An 11,953-nucleotide genomic window follows, 5' to 3' on the forward strand; every position below is an offset into this window, starting at 1 on the left:
GACGCTGTGACGCTATCTGGCGATGATACACAAACAAATCTTTAACAAATCTGTGGATCCAGACAATAAGCCACATCACTGCCAAAATCTAATCACTTGGTCCTTGTGTCAATTCTGACCTTCCCTGAAAATTTCGTCCAAATTCGTTGGTCTGTTTTTGAGTAATGTTGTTGCAGTACAAGCCCCGGGTTTTAAGGAGTATTATTGTACGTTAGCTGCTACCAACATAAAACACAAGTCAACACGTTTAAGACAGAACATTTTAACATTCAAAGGATATTCGGAGGATGTTGTCAGATTACGTTCCATGGTAACAAAAGAAGAATGTTCTCAGAACATAATTCAGAAAATGTTCTCCAGATGTTATAGACAGAATGTGTTTTTATAAAACATTCCTGTAATTTAAAATATAAACAAAAGTGGAACATTTCGTCTGAAATGTTGTGAGGATGTTTTGGGGATGTTGCTGTTGAGAACGTTCTGCTATAAAACATTCCTACAATGACAACAAAGGAAAAATGTCCCCAAAGCAGCATTTGGAAAATGATTTAAGAACATTTTTTAGACCATCTTTAGTGGACTTTATTGTTCCTTTAAGAAGAACATTCTGGGAACTAAAAGAAAATGTCCCACTGAATACATTACTAGAATTAATTCTATGTAATTAAGCGATTATTAATATTATTATTATTATTAGAATTGTTATTTCTAAGACATTGTGTATCACCACAGTTGCATTATTTCTAAGTTTTTTTCTTTCATAAACAACCAAAAACAAATTCTCAATGCAATCTTTCCAAATCGTCTTTAGAGAACTTTATCCTGCCTTAAAGAAGAACAATCTGTTAGCTAAAAGAAATGTTCCCTCTAAAAACATGACTACAGTTTTGCAAAATTTTCTCAGAATAGAATAAAACAAACAAAAAAAATTGATCTGTGACATTATTGTAGCTTTATTTCTGTGAGTGTTGCTATTAATGTGCTCTGAAATGTCGATAATTTGGGGTGGATGAGGTGTGAAAGCAGCGAATCACACCATGCTGTTATATGTATTCTTCTCTGCAGAGAAAACAGCGAGCTCAAACAGTCGTGACTGCATGATTTCTACCTCGTTGTTCTGCGTTTCTCATGACTAACTAATCGTTTTTACAGAAGCTGCTGTCTCTTTTATCAGTTTGTACCATCAAGATCTTCTAAGAAGCTCTTTCAACATCACAGTATTTCCACACAAGCCTCTTTTTATTCATGTGTACCATCCAGGGAATGCGTTGCTTTCTTCCTGTAGCTGTATTCCTACATCTGCATGTTGTATCCATGTATGTAAATGTCTTGTAGATAAGCGGAACGAGGGGAAACTGAAGCGAGAACAAAGAGGGAGTCTGACGCTGAGTTTTATAACTGCAAGCATATAAAGATAGAGACGACGTGTCAGAATAAGGCTTTCTGTTTGATCTATCTCCGCGGGGAGGAAGTTGTGTTTATTATCACGACATGCACAACAGATCTAATGTGATTTTTTTTTAATCTGCTTCACCGGTAGATGCAAGACTTTCAATGTCTCCAGAATAATTTTTTTACTCTGTTCTGCAAACTATATTTACAGTAATCATTACCATACTTGCCCCCTCCTGTGCAGCAGTAAGCAATGGAAAATGTTTTATTTGAGTGTTTAGACACAGGAAGTGGGGTTTTAGAGGTCAGAACTGGTGTTAACGTGTTTGCTTCCCCTTTTCGCTCCTCCCTGAACCTTCTTCCTCTTCAGATATCTAATTAAACAATGATTCAGAGTTCACTGGATAGTTTTAACTTCAATATGAAACTCTAAAGTGTGATTCTTCTGCAACATAACCCTCTTCTGTATGTTTTGCTGATCCAGAATGGGGGTCAGCACTGGTCGGATGATAAAGTGTTGCCCTAGTTCGGCTAAATAGAAATGAACGACCACAAGACTAAAGAACTTACCCTTTCCCAGCTGCTGTCAGGCTCTGAAACAGATGCCTCTAATCATCGACTATGTCACGGCAGTTTGCTGTCTAATTTCATCTACACGTCAAAAGAAAAACACTTGACCAGCCACTGAAAGGTTCGCTGACGGCAGCTTCATAAAACTGCAGCCTGCTGTGACAAAACTTCACATTACAGCATCATTTGATTATCAAATAATAATCCAGAAAATTCATGAAAACCGTGAGATGTAGGAGTATATAATGATATTTCAGATTTCAGTGGCGCAGTTGATATAAATATTGGTTTTATGTATTTATTTGAGATTGCCGTGCCTACATGGGACCACTAGGGGAGCCAAAGTTGAAAATCCAATTTCCAATTAAGCTAAGCTAGGTGTTAATGGTATTAGTGGTGTTAATATTCCATGAAATTTAAATTATTCTTTTAAATGTCAAAGTACACATTTGAGTTCTTTCGATCTGCAGCAGCTCATGATGTTGTCAGTGATGAATAGATATAAATTAGAGATTCATATCATTAATGTACAGCACACATTAAAAATCATGTGCATGCAAACTTTATACTTCTCTATTATCTCAGTGAATAATACAATGAATAAAATGGAAACAACCATTAATTTCTAACAAGAAATTCTATGTATAATAGTTAGATATATCTAGAATCCCCAAAGGAAACTCTCCACTATAAGTTTATCCACAAATTGTTACACATTTTTGAATATATATGGTGGAGCTACACTGACGTATGCTGGATGCTTTGGTTATTGGGATACTTTTAATTAGTAAGTAAGAGCTGAAATACTTAAGTTAAAGGGGAACTTCGTTTTTTTTCAACCTGGGGTCTGTTTTCATATGTCATTTCATACATGTGAGTGATGGAGAAATGAATTTTCGACATAGCTCCAGTATTTAGCCAGGCAAGCAGCTTCGCAGCTCAGCTAAATACTGGAGCTATGTCGAAAATTCATTTCTCCATCACTCACATGTATGAAAAGACTTATGAAAACAGAGCCCAGGTTGAAAAAAAACGAAGTTCCGCTTTAAGTTTGAGGTAATTTAGAAACTGTACCACCTTTACATATGTTGTTGCCAGCTCTGACAAGTTGAATTTTCACCTATTAAATGTTTCACTTAGCATATATCTTGGACTCATTAAAAAAAGAGAGGCTTGTAATTCTGGGAGCTATGGTCTTGGGATTATAAACTTACAGGGTAGGGTTTCTCACGTCTCAGGTGAGGACTAGAACAAAAACCTCTACTGGAACAGAGCCCAGTGGAAGGAGTTATATGACCTGGAAGAGGCAACCTGAAAACCTCCTGGAACCAAGCTTCAGAGATGAGCTTCTAGTGGCTAAACCAACAATAACGATGACCCTGAGGGTTGGCTGCCATGCTTGCCAGGTAGCAGTCACAGGTGAGTATTTTGGAGAATATCCCTGCGGAAGTAGGTTTTTGGGGTGTGGAGAGATAATATATCCCTAGGTGAGAGAGGTAGGATGGGGTTCAAGGTTTGGATATTTGGGCTGATTCTGGGTAATTGATGGTGGATAATGATAAAACAAACAGACAAAAAACGCCAACTATCCGTCCAACCACTTAACCAATCTACCTACCAACCAACCAACCAGCCAACCAACCATTCATCAACCAACCAATGAACATCCAACAAACCAACCAATGAACATCCAACCAACCAACCGACCAACCGACCGACCAACCAACCAGGCATCCAACCAACCAACCAACCAACCAACCAACCAACCAACCATCCAACCAACCAACCAACCAACCAACCAACCAACCATCCAACCAACCAACCAACCAACCAGCCAACCAAACAACCAACCAAACAACCAAGCAAACAACCAGCCAACCAACATGTTGTCCAGCAATGTTTTCCAGCTCCTACTGAAGGATGCCCAGGTGTTCCCAGGCCAGATGAGCTATATGATCCATCCAGCGAGTTCTGGATCTACCTGGGCTCTCTTCCTAGTTGGACTTACCCAGATGACCTTCAAAAGACAGAATCTGAGGCCCAAACCACCACAGGTGATTCCCTTCAATGTGACAGACTAGTGACAATAGTCCAAACTCCCTCTGGATTTCCGAGGCGCTCACCTCGTCCCTTGGACTGAACCCAGCCACTTTACAGGAGAAGAAACCCTTTTCAGCTTCTTGTCTCCACAATCTCATTTTGTAGGTCATTACCCAGAACTTATGAGCATCGTCAAGGGTTGGAATGAAGACTGATGAATCGAGAGATTCACCTTTAAAGCCAACATTACAACTGATACTCTATACCAAACAAAAAACTCAGTAATTACCATTTTCCTAGCAGAAAGCACTGCATCCAGAGAGAAGCACATAGCATCCTGAACCACCACAAACACAGTGGTGACCCTTAACTTCATGCTAAGCTAATTTCCTATTGGTTCAAGTTCCATACTCAGTGCACAGCCACAAGTTCTAGTAAATAAGTAGATAAACATATTTCTGAAAATACCAAACTATCTCTTAACAGCAGCCTCCTTATCCACAAGTTTGACATGAGGCAAAAACATGCACCAAAAAGCAAACCAGAATAGTAAATTAGCACAACAAAACCACTCTGCAACCATTTTGGATTCTCACACTGACCACTGAGGACGGAAACATCTTCACCAGACTGTCACGACTTGTTGCATTCGTTCTACTGAGCAACAGACCGATGATGGGGGAAAAAATATGAGAAAAACTGAAACATCAACCATTTAATGAGTATGAAAACTTTATCATCTACAGCTGAAATTTCAGTTTTTCATCCAAAAACTGGTAAAAACAAAGAAGAAAAAGAAAAAAAGAAGCTTTTCATGTCAACTTCAGTTTTGACCCTGTTGTTGGAGATATGAAAGATAATTTTATGAGATGATGCTCTGACTATGCCAACAGTTTCAGTTCTGTGCTTCAGTTTCTTCCCTACTTTTTTAGATCTTCTTCCTTGTAACTTGTGCTTTAGTGTCCCGACAGCATCGATCTAAAAATACAACTTTCGTCACAGTTGAAACCCACAAGAAAAAAAGACTTTGTTGGATGAAATGAATTGCTTTGAACTCTTTTGAACAGTTTTAAACAATGATATTGAAAGAAAAGGTCACATGCAATGGTGGAAATCTCAAATGTATATTGACAGTAACAACATGAGCTTCAACAGGGCAACAAAAACAAACAAACTAAGATGTGACAGCTACAAACAATTGTTTGACATTTTGTGAAATATTCTTGTTCAGAATTAGCAGACAACTAGCCTAGCCATGCTATACCCATGTTTCTGACGGCACAAGGGTCTAGGGAAGCTCGACAGGGAGGGAGGCGAGCTAAAAGGTTGTCTATCAAATCCCTCTGCAGCAATTGGGTAGGTACACAACCAATCAACGCTACGAATAGGCTGACGTAGTTCCGAGAGCACCGGTGGATTGTGGCTAAGTCCCATTAGCTTCCCAACCAGCGGAGCCAACTGGTATATTAAGGATTTGCCATATCCCGTCGGCATAAGTCCAAATACGTCTTTCTTCTCAATGAAACACTTCAGTGCCGTCCTTTGTTTATCTTTCAAGTTGAATTTTAGCTTCAAATCTTTAAGGGCTGTGGCCAAAGCCGAGTCAAAAGATAACTGTTTATTGTGCACTGGTTGTTTCTATCAGAATCGTCACGCCTCTGTCGTCACTTAGTTACGCCCGCCTTCTGACTCTACACTTCAAGGTGATTGGTCCGGCCAGTTTTAGGAGAATCCAGCCTCGAGCCTTATGGAGGGTAACTAGACCCACCCTGGCAGAGAATTAAATTCGTTGTCGTGGGTTGTCTAGCGTGGCTAGGATAGCAGACAACACCACTCTCATGTTTATAGGTTAAATGTATAGCAACAACGAGGAGCTTTTTAACTTAGTTTAGCTTAGCTTTGCTTAGCGCAAAGAATGGAAACAGGGGAAAACAGTTAGCCTATCTTGGTCCAAACATGGCAGAAATCAAATTAACACAATTCCTCATTTGTTAAACCTGAGCAAAATAAAAGAATCGAAAACCAGCACAATGATGTCAAAACCTCAGGAGATCTGAAGATTAATGCTGACATGAAGAGAGTTATAAGATGTTGAATATGACTTTAAAGTCTCAATAACAGGGTTTTTATTCAACGTCTCTGTGGTGATTGTACATTTATCTCTTGCAACAAATACAGTATGTCACAAATAATATATATACATGTGGATGATTTGTCCTGACTCAGGGTCGGTTAGATTATTGTGAGTAAGGTTGACTAACTAATTGCACAACTTATAATCTTGCATCAACTGTTATCAGAACCCATACTTATATTTCACCAAGTCTGTTTATTCCCTTATATGGCATTGTCAGAAATGCAGCATTTGTTTATTAGTTATTGATAATCAGAAAACACGGCAACATAGAATGTGGCCATTTAATACAGATGTACATAGAAACAAAATGACATTGTGCTGAGCACAGCTGTGTGTTATGTGTGTGTATGTTATGTACAGATACTGAATCACATGACCTTAATGTATAGCGGATGGTTGGAATTGATGGGACTTGGAAACACCCACACAATTTAATCAATTGTTCCTTGTTTGAAGTCCAAATGAGTCTGTAGTGCTGGATTTGTTGTAAAATCGCAATCATGTGATCGTCATCAGGCAGCTGATGTAGTGTTCACTTGTTGTCATGGCTACAGTGACCCCATGCAGCAATCTCTCAATGATACAGAAATCTTTAACAAATCTGTGGATCCAGACTACAAGCCACATCACTGCCAAAATATAATCAGTTGGTCCTTGTGTCATTTCTGACTTTCCCTCAAAATTTCATCCAAATTCGTTTTAATAAACCATTTTGGGTTTATTAAAGTACTTTCAGTTCAGTAAAGTTGCATGGGACCATTTTCAGCTCTGGTTATCACCTTCGTTTTTCTGATTGCACTAGCGATGCTATGACTTCATGTTTTTCTGCAAATTCAGGAGCCAATAGTGCTTCTAACAGCATACTGACATCATGAGTTTGATTTAATTGTCCAGGACAGCTTTGGATTAGCTTGGTTTATCTCTCTCATGATAAAATGTATAATAACAAGCTGAAAAAACTGTAATTAAATCAGCAAACATACTCAATGTTATCATCATTCTGCAAAAAAAGAATTTGCTTAAAATTCACTATAGTGAAGCTGCAGCAGCAAAAAAGCTTCATAGCACTGACTTGAGCAACAGTATGACTCTTTTTTTTGCTAATGAATTTGATTTCTTAATTTTTATAAAGGGGAAAAATGTGATTTTTCTTCTTTACCGGGCTACAAGCTACATGGTTATGCTTTAAAGTAAGTCCTACACTGTTCACTAGTAATTCGTCTGAAACCGCAGATGTTGGCGGCCATGTTTAAAAACAGCAGCACAGTGTTTCAGAAGAGCAGTGATGGTCTGAGCATATGTAGGTCAAATATATACAGAAATACACATCTAAGTATTTATTTTGATCACAGGAAACTATGAGAGGGTTAATGTATTTCATATGTGAGTTCAAACTGCACCTAGTAGGGTTATAAAATACACTAAGTTTTAAAGAATTTCCACTGAAGAGCAGAACAATGATAACAGAATAAAAAACCAACCAAGCCAGCTACCAAGCAAGCATCCATCCATCCATCCATCCATCCATCCATCCATCCATCCATCCATCAAACCAATAATTTTAGCCTGAAACCACCATTTATTGGATCACAATGAAACTTTTCCGTCTCTTTAACATAGTGTGTTTGTATAAAAGCCTGGTTGTGGTTTATCTAATCATTACCCACCATGCAAATGACGCTGTACAGCCATAAATCCACAAAACCAGAACAGGAAGCTGCAGTCATTCGGCACAATGATGCTTTTTGATTTTAAATGAAGCCATAAACACGCAATTCAACTTTGTGGACGTTCTCACTTCACCTGCTCCAGTCCACACCATGTTTTAGATGAATTCCTCATGTTTTCCTGCTCAGTTTTAAATCTGAGCCAAGACTCCATCTGGAGACAGAATCAGGAATAATTCATGTTCTGTTATGATGGGAGGGATTGTTTTTTTTTTACTTTTACCTGCCTGGGGCCACAACAACAACATCAGCTGCTGCCTGGTTCAGCAGCAGCAATAAAGAACAGACCGCGAGATTTTCCACTTACATCGTTATTAAGTCACTGATTAACAGGAAAAAACTCACATAATAAATGACTTTGTTCCTACTTGGACTTCATGTCATAAAGATATTGAACTTTATAGACAGTGCTGCTTGATTTGTGCATCTTTGTGATTCGGTAGAGCAGGAAACGTTCTGACAGCATCCGCTAACATTAGGTTCTGTTAATATTTCCAATAAACACATTGATCAAATGCTTGAAAGAGAAATAAAATAATGTATCTGTTATGTTAAAAGTGAACTCAGGATGTTTAAAATGGACAGAATGTGTGTTATCAACAGTGTTAGAACGTTTTGTCTGCAGTGTGGGAAAACATTACAGAACGTTCCCAGAACCCTAGCTAACGTTCTCTACACATTCGAATTGTTTTTCCAAAGAAAATGTTTCAATGCAATGCTATTTTCACGTCATGTTCCTAAAGGTTTTTATGATGTTTTAAGGTCAACATTCAGAGAGCGTGTCAGGAATGCAGATGATGTTCTATGAAAAACAAAGGAGGAACTTTCTCAAACCAACACTGAAGAAATGTTCTTTGGATGTTATTGAGGTTTCAGATGATTTTTTTTAAATAAAAAGTTCCTGTAACGTGATATATTAACAAATGTTTAACAATCTGAGGATGTTTCAGGGAACATATTATAGAACGTTCTTCAGTGAAATGTTCCCACCATGTTCCATGCTAACACTAAAGAATGTTTTCAAACAACATTCAACAAATGTTTTCCAGATGTTATCATGGCCTCAGAATGTTTTCTTTTTTAGGCAGAACGTTCTTGTGATGTGACATATTAAAGGTAGAACACTTATTTGCTGAACTACTGCATTACAGAATGTTCTTGTACAGAACGTTTCCACAATGATGACAAAGGAAGGATGTTCTCAATGCAACATTCTAAAAATGTTCTTCAGATGTTATGGAGGCCTCAGATGACAGAACATTTTAAAACGTTCCTGTAATGTGATATTAAATGTAGAACACTTATTTGCTGAGGTACCACATAACAGAATGTTCTTCTATAGAACATTTCCACAACAATAACAAAGGAAGGATGCTCATAAAAAGGCAAAGGAACAACAACATTCGTAAAATGTTCTCCGGATGTTATGGAGCCTCAGATGATTTTAGTGAAACGTTCCTGTAATGTGGAATACAAACAAAGGTGGAACATTCTGCTTGGAATGTTGTGGGGATGTTCTTCAGGGAACATACCAAAGAATGTTCTTCCATAAAGTATTCCCACAGTGTTCTATGATAACAACGTAAGAAGGTTTTTATGCAAAATATTTTTTATAATGTTCTATATTAAAGGTGGAACATTTTGCCTTTTTGTTGAAGGAACACATGACAGAACGTTCTTCTGTAAAAACGTTCTATGATAAACGAAGGACGTTCTCAAACCTATATTCAACCATTTGCTTTTCTGTTGAGGGAACACATCATAGAACGTTCTTCTATTACTTCTATTTATTAGAAAATTAAGTAAATATTTAGTTGAAATGGTGAGTTCAACATTGTTTTGAGCTTTGAAAATCTAAAACTAGTTAACTCCTCGTGAAAAATTGCACAAACTCAAGAAAACACCCTCACTGGAAACAGATATTTGCATTTTCTCAGTATTAAGAGCCGCTTCTTCAGTTGTCAGGAGGAACTTAAAGCTGCAGCTGCTGAAGACATTTTGTTCCAGATGATGATGATGATGATGCATTCACTGACTCTATAGTGCCGGGATGCTTGAAATGAACGAGACCAGAATATTTAAATTAATCCAACAATAAAAGATGAGTTGATTCTACTATGTAATCCAGGATGGATTATTTTTTGCCCCCTTGTTTTTACAACATTTCAGGGGGAAATGAGGCCGGTGTGACCTCAGCACTGATGCAAGATAAGAAGCTGGATGTGGAGTTTTATCACTGCTCACCAGTATGATGTAATATCGGCATTTCTGCAGCGTTTGCTAAGACTTTCTCACTAAGACTGGTTGGGATTAACACAGGAACATTCTTAAACACACGTCTTCATACACTAACATATCTATTATGCAACTCTGCTGGTTTTCATGTTGAGGGGAGAACTGAAACTTGTCGGTTCAGTCTAGTTGGACAGTCTAAAAATAACTAACACACACAGTTAAAGACCAAATTAAAGTGTGGAAATATCTGAGACTTCTAGAATAAAAAAGAAAATAAAGATGAAGTAGAAAACAAAAGTGTGTTTGTCCACCTGTTTGCGCCGCTTTCACACCTTCCTGCCTTCTTTACATCTCATTTGTGATTGTGCAGGCGGTGGCCAAGTCAGCTCAAAGACCTTCAAGTTCCTCTTTTTGGACCTGAGCATCCTCTTTGTACAACTTCTTTTGTCACAGGCAAAAAACTCTCTAATTTTACCCTAAATTTAATTCAAAATTTCATCTTCTCTCTCATAGGCATGTTTCAGACAGTTTGGCTTCTTCCTCTCCACAGACCAACATTTAAAAAAAAAAAAGACGGAACACTCACCGCGTTTTAATCTCCCACTCTTCGACTCTCTGCGGATGTATACAATCTTCTAGATGCGGATAAAAGCGCCAAAAATAGTCCTCATTGCTTTTCTGGAGCGTCCATCCCGCGCTGGTCCCGCTGTGTTCGGCTGGAGATGCGCACAGGGCGGCGGAGCTCAGCACACTGGACTCGTAGGAGGAAGTTGGAGCTGTGCGCATCACGACGCGCTGTGGTGTCAAAAGAGGAACCAGCGAACACCAATCACACTCTTGGTTTCACTGGCTGAATCAGCCGCAGCCGCTTCTTTTTCCGTCAGCTGTTTCTTTTGGCTGTGAGTTAATGAAACGGAGAGGGGCGCCATGCGTAAAAACGCAGCGTAAAACATTCAAGATGTCCCCAAAGCCGACAAATGTTTTGGGTTTTCATCATTTTCCTGATTTGAAATTGAGGTTATCGTCCAGTTTAACCACCTTCTTGTCATTATTCTGTTTAAAATCGGGTTAATGCCTGATGGAAGAGTGGCTGGATGGAGGGAAGGATGGAAAAACGCTGTATAAAACATTCAAGATGTCCCCAAAGCTGATAAGTGCTTTGCTTTTTAACATTTTCCTGATTTAAAATTGATGTTAATGTCCAGTTCAGCCACTTTTGTCATTATTCTGTGTTTTGGGTTTATGTCAGACAGAAGAGTGACTGGATGGAGGGAAGGATGGATAAACACTGTATAAAACATTAAAGATGTCCCCAAAGCTGACAGATGTTTTTGCTTTTAATCATTTCCTTTATTTAAAATTCAGGTTAATGTCCATTTTAGCTGCTTTTCTGACATCATTCTGTGTTTAAAATCGGGTTTATGACAGTTGGAGGAGTGTCTGGATGGAGGGAAGGATGGATAAACGTGTGGACAGGTGAGGGACACATTTGCATGATGTGCCGGGCAGCTGAACAGGTATTCAAATGAAGGTTTGACAGCTATCATGCTCAGTGAGTCCTTGTGGCGGAGGCGTGGGCGGTTCAGCCTCGGGGCCTCAGCAGCAGCAGCTCAGCATTAACACACCAGAGAAAGCGCTCAGCTATAATCCGTAATCAACATCCGGGATTAGAAAAGAAGAGTTCCCTTTGAATGAGGACTGGATAAGAATGAAACAGATGAGGACAAACAAGAGAAATCTAGAATGGAAGAGCTGAAGAGTTGAGGGATGTAACAAGATTTAACCAGTCCCAACAGGAGGGATAAAGATGTAGAATTTGTTTTGAATTTGACTCAGGTGAGTCATTTACAGG

At 38.6% G+C, this 11,953-nt stretch overlaps 1 protein-coding gene across 1 annotated transcript in view; it reads right to left on the reverse strand.

Annotated features, from left to right (window-relative positions):
• hck (HCK proto-oncogene, Src family tyrosine kinase) overlaps nt 1-10,881 on the reverse strand; it is a 35,638-nt gene extending 24,757 nt beyond the window's left edge. The window contains exon 1 of the mRNA XM_022202841.2: nt 10,688-10,881. The gene's annotated coding sequence lies outside the window, so the exon portion shown is untranslated. The remainder of the gene's footprint in view (nt 1-10,687) is intronic.
• Nucleotides 10,882-11,953: the final 1,072 nt, after the last annotated feature.

This window comes from Acanthochromis polyacanthus, chromosome 6 (assembly GCF_021347895.1).
Source record: "Acanthochromis polyacanthus isolate Apoly-LR-REF ecotype Palm Island chromosome 6, KAUST_Apoly_ChrSc, whole genome shotgun sequence".
Classification (NCBI taxonomy): domain Eukaryota; kingdom Metazoa; phylum Chordata; class Actinopteri; family Pomacentridae; genus Acanthochromis; species Acanthochromis polyacanthus.